This window comes from Furipterus horrens, unplaced genomic scaffold (assembly GCF_987537825.1).
Source record: "Furipterus horrens unplaced genomic scaffold, mFurHor1.1.pri manual_scaffold_4, whole genome shotgun sequence".
Lineage (NCBI taxonomy): Eukaryota > Metazoa > Chordata > Mammalia > Chiroptera > Furipteridae > Furipterus > Furipterus horrens.
The window spans coordinates 116714153-116731489 of record NW_028327174.1 but is presented as its reverse complement, the minus strand read 5'-3'; positions in this window follow the sequence as shown (position 1 = coordinate 116731489).

Genomic DNA, 17337 nt, shown 5'->3' with positions numbered 1-17337 from the left:
TCAGAGATAGAAACTAGAAAAAAATCCCATTTACTATAGCAACCAGAAAATAAAGTACCTAGGAATAAATTTAACCAAAGAGGAAAAGAGCTGTACTCAGAAAACTACATAACCCTGAAGAAAAAAATTAAGAAAGATACAAATAAATGGAAGCATATATCATGTTCATGGATGGGAAGAATCAACATCATTAAAATGTCCATACTACCGAAAGCAATTTATAGATTCAAAGCAATTTATTGATTCAATGCAATCCCTATTAAAATACCAGCGATGTACTTCACAGACCTAGAACAAATACTTTAAAAATTTATATGGAACCAAAAAAAAAAAAAAAAAGACTCCGAATAGCCACAGCATCTTGAGACAGAAGAATGCAATAGGAAGAATCACAATACCTGGCATCGAACTATACTACAATACCACTGTAATCAGAACATCCTGGTACTGACATAATAACAAATATATAGATCAGTGGAACAGAATAGAGAGCCCAGAAATAAGCCCAGGCCTCTATCATCAACTAATATTTGACAACAGGGGAAGGAGCATAAAATGGAGTGAGAAGAGCCTCTTCAACAAATGGTGCCGGGAAAATTGCAAAAAATGAAACTAGACCACGAACTTACATCACATACCTGAATAAACTCAAGATGGTTCCAAGACTTAAATGTAAGACATGACACCATAAAAATCCTAGAGAAAAACATAGGTAGAAACATTTCATATATCCCACATAACAATATTTTCACAGATACATCTCCTAAGGCAAGAGAAATAAAAGAAAAAATAAACAAATGGGACTACATCAAACTAAAGAGTTTCTGCTCAGCAAAAGAAAAGATCAGCAAGAGGAAAAGGAAACCAACCATATGGGAAAACATATTTGCCAATGCTACCTCAGACAAGGGATTGATCTCCAAAATAGATAAAGAACTTACACATGTCAACACCAAGAAGACAGACAGCCCAATTATAAAATGGGCAAAGGACCTGAACAGACACTTCTTCAAGGAGGATATAGAGAGGGTCCATAGGCATATGAAAGAATGCTCAACATCTCTAGCTATCAGAGAAATGCAAATAAAAACCACAATGAGATACCACTTTAGACCAGTCAGAATGGCCATCATGAACAAATCAACAAACAACAAGTGCTGGCAAGGATGTTGAGAAACAGGAACCCTAGTGCACTGTTGGTAGGAATGTAAACTGATGCAGCCACTATGGAAAACAGTATATGTAATATCCTCAGAAAACTAGAATTAGAACTGCCTTTTGAACCAGCGATTCCACTGCTAGGATTATATCCAAAGAATTCTGAAACACCAGTTCGAAAGAACCTGTGCACCCCTCTGTTCATAGCAGAGTTCTTTACAATATCCAACTGCTGGAAACAGCATAAGTGCCCATATGTAGATGAGTGGATTAAAAAACTGTGTTACATTTACACAATGGAATACTATGCAGCAGAAAGAAAGAAGGAGCTCCTACTATTTGTGGCAATATGGATGAAAGTAGGGAGAATTATGCTGAGCGAAATACTTCAGACAATGAAAGAAAAATACAATATGACATCACTGGATACAAGAGACTAATGAACAACACAAACAAATGAACAAAATTGAACAAGGAACAGAGTAACAGTTATCAGGGGGGAGGGGGGAGGGAAGGAAAGGGGTAAGTAGGGGAAAGGTTTAGCAAAGGAGCTAATATAAATAACCCATGAACATGGACAACGGGGTGAGGATTGACTGTGGGAGAAGGGGTGGGCTGGGTGGGGGATAGCAATGAGGGAAAAAGTGGGACAATTGTAATAGAAAAACAATAAAAATTAAAAATATATATATAGTTCTATTGATTTTAAATAAGCATTTGTTTTTTAAACTTGTTTAGCAAATCAGCCAATACAGAAAATAGTCTAGAAACAGATTTTTTCCTGTTATGCATGCATATATATGTTATGCATACATATATATGTTATCCGTACATATAACAGTGTATTTCATAAGGAGAGAATCATCAACTCTTAACAATTGGTGCTAGAAATTGACTATCCTATAGAAAAATTGGCACGTTTATATTCCTACTTCATAACACACACACACACACACACACACACACACACACACACACAGAAATGTATTCTAATAGATTAAAGACCTAAATATGTAAATAAAACTGTAAAATTTTTGGAAGAAAATATAGGGAGCTGTTTATGGGAGTTCTGCACAGGGAAGAAATAGTTGAATAAGATATAAAATCTGATTAACTCTATTATGTTAAAAATAAATGATTTTATAAGATAGATATAAATAAACTTCAAAATCAAGCAATATATTAGAAAAGATATTTTTAATTCACTTGGCCACCTAAGCATTAATATTATGAACATGTAAAGAATGCATATAGAACAATAAGAAAAAAATTTTTTAAAGAACATTCAACAGAAACAGGCCAAAAATAGGATGATTCAATTCATGAAAAAGAAAACTAGATGGTCAAGAAATATGAAAAGGTGGTCACCCTTTCTAGTAATCAAGAAATGAAAATTAAAAATTGAAATGAGGTACACATCGGGGTTTACATCACCAGAGCAAAATGATGCTGTTATGGGATTTCTTTCTCTTGATGCTAAAATAGTGCAGTGTGTTTTTGTAAAGCACAAGATATAAGATGGGGAAATATACAAGTTAGGAATCAGAAAGAAGTGAGAAGCCCTTGGTCACCCATCCTCCTATTGGATGGGGCCAGCGCAGTCTGTGGGACACATGGGATGGGTTTTCATCCTGGGGAGGAACCTACACCTGGGAGTTGTCTGGGAAATCCAGCTGTTCAACCCAGGAATCTGGGGTACAGTGAGGGTGTAGCCCTTCCTGCTAGGAAACGAGTATTTGATCCCACTTAACTCACCCAAAGGCACAGCTAGCAACTCCTGAAGGGCCATAAGCAGAAAAGGGACATAGCCAATTGACAGCTGAAGAAGTTCAGTCTGCCCACTGTGAAGAGAATGAACTAAAAGATCCAGGGAGATAGGAACGCAAGTTTGGAGGCTGCTGATGCCATCCTGTAAGAGTGACAATGGCCTACACTGGTGGAGCAAAACTGTAGAATGTGGGCAGATTCATAGCAGAAGAAACAGTACTGAATGAATGAATGACAAAGACCTGGAAATAGGAAGAGAAGAAGGCATCAAAGGCAATGCCTTGAGCTTTGAGCACATAGCAGTAGGGTTCACTGACATAGGAAAAAAGAGGAGAACATGGATGAAATAGTAGTCACTTTCCATGAAAGATTTTATGGGCCAGCGAGTCACTCAGGTGGACATATCCAGAGGGATGTATGAGCCTGGACATTAAAAGATGGATCTTGAGCTGGCTTCTGGGCCAAGATGGAGGCGTAGACAGACATGCTGCGTCTCCCTCCACAACTAAGAAGGAATACAACTACCTTAAAGGGACCAGAAGTTCCAGAAAATCAAAGTGCATGAAAGTCCAGCAAACAAAGATATAAAGAAGAAATACTCATCCAGACAGGTAGGAGGGGCAAAGCCAGGGCAGAGAGGATGCAGAGTGGTGGCGGCAGCAGTGGCAGCGGCAGGCTAGTAGAAAGCACACTCACATGTTTTAAAAAGTCAGGAGGGACACCTGGGGAGCATTCCCAGCTCCTCACCAGACCTCGAAGCCCATGGTCCCAGCACTGAGGAAAATCAAGCCTCATTGCTTCTGACTGTGCAGACCAGTGGGGGTTGGGGTGGAGGCAGAAACTGCTGGTCTCAGCAGAATCCACTTGTTTAAAGGATCCCCATGGTCCTAGAACATCCGCAGATCTACCCACTCTGGGAACGACGGCCAGGGCAGCAGCTAGAGGGCCACCAGTCCAGTAAGGAAGTGGGAGAGGTGCCTGGAAAAGGGGCGAGTGCGGGGCAGGCGGTATTGTTCCCTCTCGGACCCCTCACCCACATATAGCACTACACGTGGTGAAACAGGTTGCCCTGTACTGATGAATCCCTAAGACTCTGCCCCTTACAACATAACAGGAACAACAGCTTTACCTGGGACGTGGAGGCAAACAAACACAGGAGCCTGTCAGAATGAGGAGACAGAGAAGTATGGCCCAAAAAGGGGAAACGGATCAAGATTCCAGTGGGAGAACTAAGCGACAAGGGGATAGCCAACCTAACAGATGAGGAGATAGACAACCTAACAGATGCAGAATTCAAAACACTGATGATAAAGATGCTCACAGACTTGACAGATATGCTTGAGTATGGCAAACACATAAGAGAAGAAATGAAGGCTATGCTAAGTGAAATGAAGGATAATCCACACAAAACCAATGGGGAAGGGAAGGAAAGTGGGGTTCAAATCAATGATCTGGAACATATGGAAGAAAAAAACAGTAAACTAGTGCAGAACGAGGAAGCAAGAATTGAAAAACATGAGGAAAACTTCCCAAATTTTGCGAAGGAGATGGACATACAGGTCCGGGAAGCACAGAGGGTCCCCCGGGTGCGCTGGACCCAGAGGGAACCACACCAGGATGCATCATGACTGAGATGCCAAAGGTGAAAGAGAAGACAGAGTCCTGGGGGCAGCAAGAGAGAGGCGGAGAGTTGTCTACAGGGGGTTGCCTATAGGACTATCAGCTGATTTTTCAGAGGACACTTTGCAGGCAGAAAGGGACTGGCAAGCAGTATTCAATGTGATGAAAAGCAACCTACAACCAAGATTACTCTATTCAACAAAGCTATCATTTGGATGCAAGGGCAGATGAAGTGCTTCCCAGACAAGGTGAAGCTAAAGGAGTTCATCATCACCAAGCCATTATTATATGAAATGTCGAAGGGACTTACTAAGAAAATGAAGATCAAAAATATGAACACTAAAATGACAACAAACTCACAACTATCAACAACTGAATCTAAGAAATAAAAACAAAATCCAACTAAGTAAACCAGAATAGGAACAGAATCATAGGTATGGGTATCATTTGGAGGGTTATCAGCTGGGAGTGGGGAGGGGGAGAAATGGGGAAATGGTGCAGAGACTAAGAAGCATAATCAGTTGGTACAAGATAGACAGGGGGATGTTAAGAATAATATAGGAAAGGGCAAAGCCAAAGAACTTATATGCATGACCCATGGACATGAACTAAGAGGGGTGGGATTGCTGGAGGGAAGGTGGGTACTGGGCAGAGGGGAGCAAAAGGGAAGAAAATTGGAACTACTGTAACAACATAATTAATAAAATGTACTTTTAAAAAAAAGATGGATCTTGACTTAATGTCACCAAGAACCTCTTTTTTTGTGTCTTTCAGCTCTGTCTTCACACTCTTGATTCAATCTAAAGTGGCTTTTATGGTGATCTCAAAATTCTTTCCAGCAGTTGCTGGGGTTCCACATTTTGTTGACCACACTCAGAAAGAAGGATGAGAGAAAGACTCTTTGTCCTAGCGTTTCTGGCAAGCCCTTATTCTGATTAGTCTAATTTAAGACATGCACCCATCCCTAAATTAAACTGAATCTGTGGTGAACACGTAGGCCAGGTCAGCTGCTCCATTCCTGAAGCCAATCAAAGCCAGAGTCTCCAAATCCACATGAATTCCTAAATTGAAACTCAAGGATATTGCGAAGGAGAGGTGGGGACTGGATGCTGAGGAGACAACCAACAGTATGGAAAACAGGTTTCAGGAAAGCTCATGGGTTGAGCTCTGACTTCTTTCTCTCACTTCCTATGGAGTGAAACACAATAGAGCAAGGAGCTGGTGGCATATTAGGCCACAGGTAAGATCAGGGTCTCCAGAGTAGAAAGCAAGCACTAGGTGTGATGGTTGCATAGGAACTAGCAGCAAGGGGTTTTTTGACTTACTGAGATCTGGAGCCAAAACCAGAAGTGTACAGTCCACTGAGATGTCAGGCAGGAGAGTCCAGCAAACCTCTCTTAGTGCTTAGTCCCCATGGGGATCTGCAGGACTGCTCTCCCAGCTGGACAGGGAGGTGTCTGCAGAGCAGCCCTTCTCTCATCTCTGTTGCGGGGAGAGGGCTGCTCCTCCTCCTGGGAAGATGGGGAAGTCTGAGTAGGTTTCTTCCTGTGGCCACTGTTTGTTGACTGCCACGCAACAAGATAAAAAACTTGTATGCCTTCCACCACACACAGGTTCATTGCTGCTTAAGATGGTCTTAGTAGGTTTTCCTGACGGCCAATGATGTGCTGAGTCATGAGATGGAAGAGGGAAGGAGAGACCCACTATGGAGGTCTGATCTGCCAAAAGTAGGAGGCCAAGATGGCAAACATATCTGACTGGTGCCCCAACTCGGGCAGATAGAATTGAAGAGGCAGATGAGAATGTTTCTATACACTAGTAAAAATTCTCAAGGAGCTTCACGAAAAGCATAAAATGCATTTTCAGAAGTAAATACATGATTTTTAAGATTCACTACATGAATGGGAAAATAGGATAGTTGTTGTTCAGATCTCCTATAGAAGATCAAGTATACTGAATATTTCAGAACATAAAGCAAAAATAGAAAAAGGACAATTGTGAAGAGAAAGATAAGAAGAGACTTGGAGGGCAGACCCAAGGAGATGGAACATGTGACAAAAAAAAGTAATTTTAAAAAGAGAAGAAAACATGGAGAAGGGATATTCAAGCAAACAGAAAAAAAATTTCCCAGTCTGAGTGAAGAATCAAAACTGCACTAAGTGATACTAATACTAATATTTTTAAAAACCACATGTTCAGTGTTCTGGGTTGAATTGTATCCCCTCCAAACTTAAATGTAAAAGTCCTAACTCCCAGAACCTTGGAATGAGACCTTATTTGGAGATAGGGTTGCTGCAGATGGAATTAGTAAAGATGAGGTCATAGGGGAGTTGGGTGAGCCCTTACTCTAACATGACTGGTGTCCTCACGAAAGGGGGAAATTTGGACACACGGACTGACATGAATAGAACGGAGATGATGTGAAGACACAAGGAGAAGATGGCTGTCTACAACAAGCCCAGGAGAGAGGCTTGGAACAGATCCTTCCGTCACAGTCCTTGAAATGAGCCAACCCTACCTACGCCTTGATTTCAGACTTACAGTCTCCAGAACTATGAGGCTGTAAAATGCGGTTTAAGGTGCCCAGTCTGTGGTACTTTGTTACAGCACCTGTAGCAACCAATATACTTAGCTAGAGCCTGAAAAAAATGGTGAATTAGAAGAGTAAAGATAAAAATTTTAGAAGAATACAAATAGAAAATAGACTATTAAAAGAAAAAACAGGATTAGAGGGGCACTGAACTTCTTGTCTCCATGGAGACTTTAAAGAATCACCCATGATCATTAGCTTCTCGTCCTTTTTCCCTTCCAATTTGCTCTTGAGACTTCTGCTTCTCTTGTCAAGAACCCAAACATCTCTTATCAAGATCTACAGTTGCTGCCCCTCCCGAAGTCCACAGAGAGAGATGGTGATTAAGCCCCACAGCAGCCCTTAACACAACACATTCTCAGTTCTACTCCCACCCTCCACATGCCTGAGTCACTGGAGAGTTTCATGGCTACTCTCAAGCATCTTCTATTTTTAATCTACACTTAACTCCCTTTGTAACATTCCTTCAGAGTCACGGATTGGCTTGCCATGTATGTGCTGAAAGCTCCCAAATATGTATTTCCAGGCCAAACTTATTCCCCTGAACTCCAAGCTTGAAGAGCCAATGGACTTGGTCAACCTCCTTGGCTGAATATCCAACAGGCATTTCTCTACACTGGCTTTCTTAGAGCACAGAGTGGGAGGTAAGTGGGGAAACAGGGATAGAGGACAGCAAATGTGAGAGCAAGTGACTGAGGTTGCACTGCTAGTGCCACCTACGCCATCAGTTGGGACTATCTTCGGATATAATGTGAACTGCAGGGCGTGAGGAGACTGTCTACAGGCAAGAAATAAAACGATTGATCCACCAGTTCCAATATCCCAGGTTGTAACCAACTCAGAACCAACTCAGGGACAGCAGATCAGGACTTCAGGCCATACAAGGAAGCATGTGCAGAGGAGAGAACTTTAGTCACCCGGAACCAAAATCTTGTCCCCCACCTAGTAAAACCAACGGACCAGGACATGACCAGAACTTGAACACCAGACCCTTTCAGAATCCAAGAGTTCGTTGTCCAGGAAGATCTGGCATTGACTCCCCTTTACCAAAAATGTCCAAGTTCCAAGGACCTCCAATTGAAATTTTTCCCACCAGCACTTCCTGTAGCTGTTCTCCCAGACCCTTAAAAACCTTCAGCCTGGTCTGGTGAGCAAGATGGGTCTGAGGCATCATTAGGTCTTCAATCTTCTCAGCTGGTGCCTCTCTGTCAATAAGCCATTTTTTACTCCAAATGCTGACATTTGACTTTGCCCTTTTGAAGTGTCCGACATCGTCGGCAGCCGTCCGTCTCGAGAGACAATGGTGTAGCTTCTTAAGAGTCTATCTGCACCGCCGAGAATGGCTGTGAAGTCCGACTTGGGAGTGACACGGTATCTGTCTCCTCCCGTGTTGAATCGACATCTTGCGATGATGCTGGAGTGTCCTCTCCAGTGAAGCTGAAGCTACAGAGCCTGGGCAGGGTGATATGGAGGGTCTGCAGTTGCCCATGGAGCAGACCCCCCCTCTCTTCGCAGCTGAAGGGTCCAAGGGAAAGACGGAGTCAATACAGCTTGGCTTCAGGTGCACCGCAGGAGTTGCAGGTGTTGACTACAACGTCAAACCGCCTTAGGGACTCCGGCTCCGGATTTTCTGTCGGGGTTTACTCCCTTAGCCTTTCCCCTGAAGAGGTATGCCGCAAGGCAGCAGAGGTTTTTTGGAGTCAGAGTTTTCCTTCTCTGATGTGCCCTGACTGGAAGATCGAACCAGCGACACTTAGCTCGCAGGCCGACGCTCAATCCACTGAGCCAAACCAGCCAGACTTACAGACTTATCAATATCACGGTCACTGTCTTATCCCAGGGGCACCTGGTGTGGTTCTGCAGCTGGGCACACGCCACACAGATGGTGCTCAGGAGGAATAAGTAGTGGAGGGTCTCCAGTGTCTAGAGGTGGAACAGAGAAACTCAAACCCCAGCTCACGGCCCTTCCATTCCAAAGCCAAACATCTCATCTGGTTACTTCTGTTTTATTGTGCTGTGCAACAACTCACCTCAGGGAGAGGTTACAACCACCACATTCACCTGTTCTACTCATGAATCTGGGGTGGACTGGGCTCAGGGTCTCTCACAAAATTGCAGTCATGTTACTAGTTTAGGCTGGGCTCACCTCACATGTTCGGTGACTAGCCTGCCCCTCACTCCTCCTTCCAAGCTTGAAAATGTCTTTCTACCCCTCCCTCCTGGGGCTCTGGTGAGAGTGACGTCAGATAATGTAACTGGAGAAGTTTCTTTTATGGAAGGAAGCTCAGCAGTGTCATCCCAATTTCATCAGTTTCCTAGTGAAAATAGTATGGATACCAAGTCTTTGATACAGGGCCAGGACCCATACCTGGGGCGGGGGGGGGGGGGTGAGGGGGGGGTGGAAAGAAAGAAGAAAAAGCAAAACATTAGAGAAATGCCTGCTTTAAACCTAAGTGTACTTGAGTTTTATTTTGCTCTCAACTCTATGTCTGATTATCGAAATGTGCCCTAAGAAAGACTAACCAATCTGCCCAGGAACAGAGTTCTCAGTCTGTCCTTTAGCTCAACATGCTTTTTTTTTCTGACTTGCTCTTTCAATTTCTGAAGGATGCATTCATTTATTGCTCCTGTTATGGCTGTTTATTCCCAGGAATTGTTGCTTTGTGTATTTACCTACCATACTTGGTGTGTAAACATTTCTTTGAGTACTTTTAGCCTTAAATCCCACCATATTTAACAGTCCCAGCCACCCTTTTCTTTTGCTTCGTGTTTAAATCAACCTTCATGGCACTTTCCTGAGCAGGCTGGGCTGGGTGGAGGGTGTCTACCAGACAAGCACCTTGAATACTTCCGGCTGTGTGGACATAAGTGTCTAAAAGATTAATCTCTCATGGAATGCCAGCACTCAACATTTGCCCCATTTTGTCCCATTCCATACTGGCATTCTACTTTTAAATCAGACTGAAGGCTAACGGAGATTTTCCCTTGGCATAGGGGGGGTCACCTTGAAAATCTCAATACTTTAACTTCATGGCATTTATCTTAAGGTCATTTTCAACAATGCAACACGTGTTTGGATCTATGCACACACACCATGACCAAGATCTCTAGCTACAAGGCCTTGGGTGTGACAAATTTATTACTTGGCTGCGCTTTAAGTCTAGAAGAAAGGTTCCACCTGTAGGCATGAATACTGTGAAAAGGCAATCCATGTTAGTTAGAGAACAGCAAATGGGCATCAGAAAAAACATGACTGTAGAGGCAAATAAAAGTGGGCACAGAGAAAGGGGGCTGCACACAGAACATGCTGGCTCAACAAAAAGGTGACAAGAACATCTGTGTATGTTTTTGCCAGGCATGGTGCAGGTCAGCATTACGTGCACAGGAAATTCATTGCAACATTAGAATAGCAAACATTTAGAAATAGCTTAGTACTCAAAAAATCTAGATGGGGAGAAGAATTTCACTTACCAGAAATTCACCATGATGGTTTTCACAAAGAAAATAATTGTCTTTCTTGGAGTGAACAGTGTGTGTGTGTGGTGTCGGGCCTCTTAGAGACTCAAGGGAGATGTGGAGGAAAAAGGAAGGAAAAGGAGGGTGAGGGAGGGAGATAGCAGCTACTTTAAGAAATTTGGGAAAGGAATTTTAGGAAGCCTTTCTGTTACTTTCATGACTCCTATGTCATCTTTCTCTTGATTTCCTCCCCTAGTTTGCTGGAACACATCCTGAAGTGACTTCTTACAGAAAGCAGGTGTGAAATGAACATCTAGGTCCTCACTACAGCCTGTGTGGACACTTGATTGAGCAAAGAAGTCTTTCAATACCTCTCAGGAGATCATACTGGGCATCACAGCGGAGTGGCCTCCACTTCACTTTGCTGTCTCCAGTGTTTCTGTTCTGGGTCCTGATTAAAAGACCCTGTCCAGAAGAGCTGCCGCTTAGAAGTCACTCCAACCCCCATCTACTCTATGCTGTGGACACAGCAGTGAATAAAAGAGGGAGAAAATCCTTGCCCTGAAGGCTTCATTTCCCCTACCCGATGAACCCACCTTTGCAGTGGGGACCAACCTACCATCTGTGTTTCTCACTCAAGGGTTGCCTGGGACACACAATTTTGTTGATTCATATTTATATTTATGCCCCCTTTTGTTAAATTGGTGCTTGAAACACCTGTCCTGCCTTTTTTTGGCTGTGAGCTAAAGGTATTTTTCAGGAGAGAGCTACATACGAATCTTAGCAAATTAGAATTCATTTTCTAGTGGCCTCTAGTTGCATCACTTCTGGTTGGAGAACCAGGGACTGCGGAGGCTGAGGACACCCCCAGGCCTGGGGACCAGCTCCCCATTCAGACTGCTCCTACTCAGTCTGAAGGACATAATGTTCCTGCCTGTACAGCTAATCATGTGGGGTAAGGTTGACATCTTGTCCCCATAAAAATCAATCTTCACCACCAGCTTCTTTCTCCCATTCTCCTGATCCTGAGATCATTAATCCCATGGCCTAGAAATTCGTGCTGTTGGTAGGGATGTATTTTTTTTTAACAGTGAGGATGATTTCCCAGTTCTATGATCTCTCTCTTGCATAAGCGAAATGCCCATGTTGCTATGCCTGCATGTGTGGGTGAAAAAGCCATCACAGGCTACCAAGAAAGAGACTTTGCAGATGAACATTTTAGATAAAATCAGTCACGGGAATTTTTAAAGACCAGTCACTTAAACTGCCCAGTCCTGCCCAGGGCTCTGCTCTCACCCTGCTGCATTTGCTTTGGAGAACTGGACATGGTAGACAGTGGAGAACGCGCTTTGCTGCTGCCTCCGCCTGGTGGGCCTGCTGCTTCTCTGCACGATCCCTGAAGAGGTGCACACCAGGCTGCCATCAGCCTTTGTTGCCAATAATCTAATGATTTCACCTCGGGTCAGTTTGGAGAGAATCTCATTGTGATTTCTGTGGCCCAATCAGCCGTACTGCATGCTTGCATTTGGAACAGTGTCTCCCCCACAGTTAAATCTGTAAGTGCTATTCTAAATAACTGTGTTAACCTCAGTGGATCAAAAGCAGACAGAGCCTTTCTAATAAGTGGTCCAGTTTTCTTGCACATAGCAAGTGTTTATGTTAGGTTATTTTAGAAAAAAATGTCCAAGGTATAGTCAAGGTAATGAAATTTATTAAGAGAACACGACCTGTGCCATGAACATACATGTGTGGAATCTGCATGATGCACCCACTCTTAACCATGGCTGTACCACATAAATACAGCCAACTGTATTTTGTAGAAAGGAAATGTGAAGTTCATCTTATGCTAATGAAATCCATACTGAAAATTATTCTAACTAGTTACCCTTACTGGATAATAATTAAAACTTGAAGGACAGTTACCTAAAAAAAAACCAAAAAACAAAAAGCTCACTGTCCCTGGGAAGACAGAGGCCTTGCAGATGGAGCCACCAGAAGCCAGAGTCTCCTCCACGTCCCCAGGGCCATCAAGGACACAGAGAGAACATCTCTGACGTTTTAGGAGCCCGTTCACACAGTAAATGTGAGGAAGCAACAATATTGGTATTTACTTTGAAAAACCATAGAATTGATTTGTGCTCCTGTTCAGCCAGGGAGAAGCTGTGGCTGCTGCTCCGTGTTGCTTTGTCTTCTGGGCACGCCCTTTTGAAGTGAAATGAGAAAGGAAGGTGTTGGTGCCAGCACCCCTCCATCTTGCCTGGACCAAAGCAGCTGGACAGCTAACTTGTGGTTGGGAAAGGCGGGTGCGGTGATCAGTTTTAGTGGGCAGACAGGAGGGGGCTGCACCCAGAAGAGCAGGGTGCTGGGCTGGGCCATATTCTCCAAACATTTTCTGCACAACCGACAGACCCCTGTGCACTGGGATTCCTTCTCAGAATATATGATTTTAATGCAGAAAACATTCAAATTACAAAGAAAACATCTCTATTCAAATTATCAGATATGTTTAAAAACCAAAATAATGATGTCTTATATGTGCTTCTGTATTAATTCAGCAACAAGATTTTTCCGTACGCCTGATTAAATGGGTGAACTGTTGGAGTGGTGAGCGAACAAATCGTTAAAAGCATCTGCAATACTTGCAACGTGACATGAAGAGAACCAATTTTTACTGGCAACCAGCCATGAGTGCAGTGAACACACCTCTGGTGGTTCCCCCCTACATTTATAATAAGAAGATATGCTACATTTCAGTTAAGAGTTTAGTGAAAATGAACATGACCACTCTCCCGCCCTGTCCACGTTCACAGGCGGGTCCTGGGGTTTTGGGCTCCAGGGTAAGGCCTTGCCAACCTGCTCTGAGATCCAGGAAAGGCGGAGAGCTCCACATGGAGAGTTCTACCTCCCCAGAAAGACTCTAGCACCTGTACTCACAAGCCCCCATCAGTGTGCCCATGACAGAGGAGGAAGTCTCTGTCCTTTGTCACTTACAAATGCAGGATCCTGATCTGATACCCATGTGACCCTTGTCAGTTGCCACAACTGGGCTCTGCCCAAGGCATCATCACTCAGCAAATACAATATTCCTTGCTCAGTAGCCTTCCTTAGGAGACTGTGGGGATGATGTTTCCTATCCTGTTCACCACTGAATCCAGCCAGCAGTACACATTTCAGAAATATTTGTTGAAATACTGTATGAACAAGTAAGTAAATGTCATTTGATGAGAATTAAACAATTCATAGAATTTGGCCGCAACCTCAATCACTTAATCTAAGTAATGTTTTCTTTTGATATTCTTAAAAATAGATGGCTCTAATGTCAACAAAACAAACACGACTGGTGCTGGCAAGGATGGGAAGAAACTGGGGTCCTCATTCATTGCTGGTGGGAAGGTAAAATGGTGTAACCACTTGGGAAATAGTTTGGAAATTTCTTAAAAAGATCAATGATTTACCATACAACCCAGAAATTCCACTGTGACAATCTACCTGAGAGAAATAAAAACATCCCTACAATGAACATATGCAAATGTTTATAGCAGCATTATTATAATAGTAGTCCATTTGGTTAAATCCAAATGTCCATCCAAGGATGAATGGATAAACAAACTGTGATATATCCATACAATGGAATACTACTCAGCAATAAAATGAACGTGGTACATTCTACAACATGGATGAAGTTCAAAAACATTCTCCCAAGTGAAAAAAGCCAGACGCGAAGCACTCCATATTGTATAATTCCATTTATATGAAATGTCCAGAAAAGGCAAATCCATTGAGACAGAAAGCAGAGCAGATTTCCAGAGCTAACAAGCTTGAGGAATCTCTGTGAGGTGATGGAAATGTTCTACGATTCGATTGGGATGAAAGCTGTACACTCTGCAAACTTACTAAAAATCACTGAATTGAAACTTAGAATGGGTACGTTTTCTGGAAGTAAACTATAGCACACACTACTAAAAAGTGGTTGTTCAGTGTTCTTTAAGATAACCAATGATGACTAATTGATCCCTGAGATAGCCACCTGAAGAAAAGGGAAGTCCTTTTCCTGGTGCCCAGAATGAACTCCTTGCTACAAAATGCTGGGGATCTCCTGAGGGGGTGGTAAGAAGTGCGAGTGTGAAGCACACCCAAGACTCTGGAAACAGTCTAATGGCAGGGGTGGAAGGGCCCATTGCCCTCCCTTCAGGTTGTTTATCTGTGGGTTGGGATGCAGCCTGTATAAGTCTTTTAGACTGACTCATGTCTAACTTAGTGCCATGGCTGAAGTGCACCTTAGCATTAAGGGAAAAGCTCTATCAAGCAAATTGCGAACAGAAACCTGATAGGAAGATGCTTCTTGAACACTAAAACCATCTTCCAACAATTTCGTACATCAATCTCTCTTATCCTTGGCTCCTGTAACCTAATTTGAATTATTTTGTGTATCTTAAAGTAGTGGTGAATTTTCTTAACAAAATTGTAGTTTTACATTCTTGCTCATTTAGACTGGCTTTCTCCTAAAGAGGTACCTTTAGAACAGTTTTCTAGGAAAGGGCCCATGGAAAGCAGACAAAACATACAACATAAAAATGCAGTTTAAAAAGTGACAATGATGATTGTTAACCCCTGGAAAAGCCATATTAAAAATGTACTAAAATATAAAACATGCCTTATAGTCATTGGGAATGAGAGACACTGTGAAGTCCAGTGTACCTTTACTGTCATGTCCTTTAGAGAAAAACGAGCATATGGAACAGAGATAGGGGTGGCTGAAGCAGAGAGGGGCTGGGCTGCCTCTCCACCCCTGACTTCTTTCCTGTTTGGACACCCTCTCCCTTCCCGTCTTCCGTTAAGACATGAGCAAGATTATGAAAGCAGGTACCACAGTTTGTTTGAACTGAGCTCCCCGAGGGGCACAGTAGTGAATGGTATAGAGTCTTGTTACCAGCAGGGGTGCGGCAGTGTCCATCCTGGGGTAGGGGGTTTCAGTTGCCTTCTGGAGTTCCAAAGAAGCAGTCATTGGGTCTTTCCCTCCTCTAGGTACCTGCATTAGCCCCCAGGGCCTTCCAACTCCCGAGGGATGGCTTTACATCTATCTCTGCCTCTGGGCAACTTTTCATTAAACCTTTACCACTTCAGACTGGGAGAGTGAACAGGATGAATTGTGAAAAAGGAAAACAATATAATGAGTTAAAATATTCACTTGCCCTGTCTTTTGAAAAACATACATTGGAACTGATCCAAGGGCTCCCCAGTCCCCTCAATGCATAGCATTCTCCCCACCTACACGTACACAGCACTCCAGGCTGGGGTCCCAGGGGAAGTGGCACTTCGAGACATCACTGGTGGAAATGCACACAGCGGAGCCCTGTGGGGGAGCACTGTGGCACCACCTGCCATCCCACCAACTGGGCCACTCCCAGGAACTCCTCCTGCAGACAAGCTCCCACCCACTGACAGGCAAAGATCCCCAAGATACATGATTACATGAACAAGCAACACAGAAAACAATTTGTACAGGTTACCACTTATGTAAAAATGGAATAACTGAGAACATACAAGGCATATTTACTTATATATGCATTAATAAACTGGGGTGATCCATAAAAAGCCAATAACAGCCCAGGCTGTTGTGGCTCGGTTGGTTGGGTATCATCCTGCAAAGCAAAAGTTCACAGGTTTGATTCCTGGTCAGAGCACATGCCTGGGTTGCAGGTTCAATCTCCAGTCGGGGTGTGTAGGAGATGCAACCAACTGATGTTTCTCTCACATCAGTGTTTCTCTTTCTCCTTCTCACTCTCTTGCCCTCTCTCTAAAAATACATAAATAAATAACATCTTAAAAAAAAAAAAAGCCAATAACAGTTGTACTTGGAGGGATGGGGGAGGGAAGCTGAGCATAGAGGGGTGCAAGAGGGACTTCCCATTGTGTCTTTGAACTACAGAAATGTACTAGATGTTCAATAACTACACAAATGAAATGAAATAATAGAAATACAATACTGTGAACGTGCTATTAAGTATGAACACCTGACAATGAGTTGCATGTCCTCTGTGCAGGTGTCAAGTAGCCTAAATCCAGGTCTTTTCTACCTAAATAAAGCATTACTCTTTTAAGAGACAATTACTGAGCCCTCACTAAGTACCAGGCCATAAAATACCATCATGGGGACTGACTGGTGAGGGGAAAAAAGTGGGTGAGAAGAAAGCAGGACTGACCCTGGAAAGGCTACACTGGCTTGCGGTGGCCAGGTTTCAAGATCATACTCTGAAGTAAGTTCACCCTGTCACAGCCTTCTTAAAAGTTAATCCCCAAAATAAAAAAAAAAAAACATATATTTTATGGTTCCTTAAGAAACTCACATAGAACCAAGTCTGTGTAAGATTTGTTTCAAACATAGTTGTAAAATCACACTGTCCAAGAACAGCTAATACAAATCACAATGTTGAAGTAAATCCAAAGTGAGCACATTTCAAGTATTAACCTGATGAGAGAGCAAGAGTTTTTCCTGATTTAGTGGGAAGCTGTCATATACTAGTCAAACATCCTAAAATTAGTCCAGGAAGTTAGCCATTGCTCCCACAGACTGTTTTAAGAAGTATTGTTTATCAGGAAATATAAGGCATGCATGAGGTATTTGTGGTTTTGTATAGCTTGACTGAAACTAATTATACTTAAATGAGTTAGCTGCTCAGTAGCTGTGGAAATCTCCCTCTTGTGGGATGAACAGGGACAGGCATGCCACGGGAGGGGGGGGACCA